Source organism: Saccostrea cucullata, unplaced genomic scaffold (assembly GCF_032062105.1).
Source record: "Saccostrea cucullata isolate Sc308-1 unplaced genomic scaffold, CSIRO_AGI_Scuc_v1 ctg14532, whole genome shotgun sequence".
NCBI classification, from domain to species: Eukaryota; Metazoa; Mollusca; class Bivalvia; order Ostreida; family Ostreidae; genus Saccostrea; species Saccostrea cuccullata.
Window position 1 is genome coordinate 1 of NW_026919564.1, and position 2,500 is coordinate 2,500.

The 2,500-nt window shown below is 36.7% G+C and overlaps 1 pseudogene; it reads right to left on the minus strand.

The window, feature by feature from the left end:
• Nucleotides 1–376: 376 nt before the first annotated feature.
• On the minus strand, nt 377–1,986 carry LOC134233588 (3-oxo-5-alpha-steroid 4-dehydrogenase 2-like; annotated as a pseudogene).
• Nucleotides 1,987–2,500: the final 514 nt, after the last annotated feature.

The window sequence follows — 2,500 nt, forward strand, 5'->3', positions numbered from 1 at the left end:
TTGTTGTATATAACAGACAAGTCACTGTCAGACGTATTCTTAGTTGAATAGATGTGCACAGATATCCAGAGCAATGAAGCGTTACTAATCCCTAAGGGACTTTTTCCGTTGTGAAATTCACAACTATGACAACATACTCAAGCCACAATGTGTATATAAACCGTATTTATGGCTTCTACAATGATGTCAGTTTCTTAAGTGTGAAAATTAAAATGCCGATCACGCATAAAACATTTACAGCTTAATCTCAGAGTCGGGCATGGGATATCGTAACTCATTTATTAAGAAATAAGGTTTTTTTTTTAGTTTTATTGAGTTTTAATGGGATGTAAAACGGGTTTGTCACGTGATCAAATCCCGTAAAGTCTGAAGGACTTTATGGAGTTTGATACGTGCCCTCTTTCTCTTTCCGTAATGACGTCAGTAAACAGTCAGATCGGATGTTAATATACATTCCCGTAAAAAATAACATGATACCTAAAATATAAAATAAAATGAAAAAAAATAATACAGAACTCTTTCTGTGTACAGATCTCTGCGTATGAAAACTTTGGAAATTGGAAACTAATTCGCTTCCCTCTAGTGTGCCATTTGACTTTATAAGCTCAAACAAACACTAAGTTGCGGATAATTCTTAACTTTAAAGTTTTACTTTTCAAGACAGTCACCTGCGCGGCGCAGCTTGTTGTTAGAGCGTCTGCTCTAGGGTCGCAAAGTAAGGAGTTGATCCGTGCGTCGCGGGTTCGAATCTCACTGCGGGAGACCGGTCGTTCGGAAGAGACGGTATTAAACGAGATCCCATGTCGCAGTAGGTGTTGCCACAAAAAGATCCCTCACTGCTCAATAACCTAAGTGCCAAGTATGGGATAACATTTGCAGCTTTCCACCGACAAATTCATGAAGCGGTGACGTCTCCGTGCATTTGAGTGAGAATTTCTCGAGAGGGACGTTTTAAACATACAGAGAAACAAACAAACATACCAAGACAGAATCTTGCCATCTGAAACCAGTGGTGAATCTGAGTATTCGGTAGGAGTATCCCGTATGTCTGTAGAGCGCCGTTCACTGAACAGAAGAAAACGGCGGCCATGAAAGGAAACAAAGAGATGGGTTAACCTCCTCTTATCCTCAGCGGGAAAATGAAAGTCCTAAAATAAGGTTAAATTATTCTATCAAACAATTTGACGATTATGCACGAAACTCAGGTTTTTCCGAGTTATGAAAATAACCTTGGACACTATAAAACATAAGCCCCTAGGACATGTACACGTGTTAAAAAATATGAAAAAACGACACACACACCCCTCCGTGGGATAAAGTTTTCTTGTATGGAAAATTTGTTTGCGAGTTTTTTTTATTTTATTTTTGCGTCGGATTTCTATTTTGTTTTATCGTCCCGCTCTCTTTTTTTGGAAAAATATAGAAATAAAATGATATAAAAAACTTAAACTCTAAAAACTCTTTGGTGTTTGTTTGATCTATGTCTGTTGTAGTGATGTGCATTGCTATGAAATATTTCAAAAGTTTTCAATATAACATGTATAAGAAACTCGGGAAAACAGTACTATTAAATAAGCTTCAATTTCCTTTTATTTTGAACTTTTTTAAAACCATAAACAACAGACTGACCCAAAAAAGTATTAAAAAATCCAAAGAAAAAAAATAAATCTCACCTGTGAAAGTAGTGTTACAGAAAGCATCCAATCAAAATCATATTATTGCCATGAATATTCACTAACTCTTCATAGCGCCACTTGAGAGTAATGTAAGCGGCACAACAAAGGACGGTAACTCTTGTAGGAACCAGGCGAGCTTCGCAGGCACGAGGCATCCCCATCCGGGACGGGTGTACCGGCCGTACGGGGCCGTGGTGAACTGCAGCGTGACTAAATTAGAAATCCCCCACAAAACCAACAGACCGGAAACAAATCTAAGCGAATCGGAGGCTGAAAACACGCGGTTAACTTGTTCCAATAATAAGTTCATATTTTACTTCTTTTAATATTTTTTTCCCTTTAAAAATAGAGAAAAAAAATTACTCTAAATTTGGAAATTAAAGATTTGTTTAACTAAGGACTACTGCATTTAATGATTTACATGTTGTGCGAGTCACATTTTTTTAAGATTTTTAAAAAAAATGACGTCATCGTCCCTCCTGCTGTCCGATTGTTTATTCTGAGATAAGGACTCTGATTTGGCTAGCCAGTGATTCAAGGTGTTATTTCTTAACCACAATGATAAATATATATACTCTATAGAATTCTGTGATGTTTGTTTTGGTTCTTATTTTCTATTTATGAATGCAGACCAAGAGTCTAAATTTACCTCCTGTGAGATACAGGATATACTGTTTTTGTTCATTAATGAACTTTGGAGCGATGAATAATCTCTCTTTCCCTCTCTTTCTATCTCTCTTTCTCAATGTGTTTGAATTTATGAACTGTGGGGCGATGAATAATCTTTAACTTCCTCTTTCCTCCTCTCTCAATGTATTTAACTG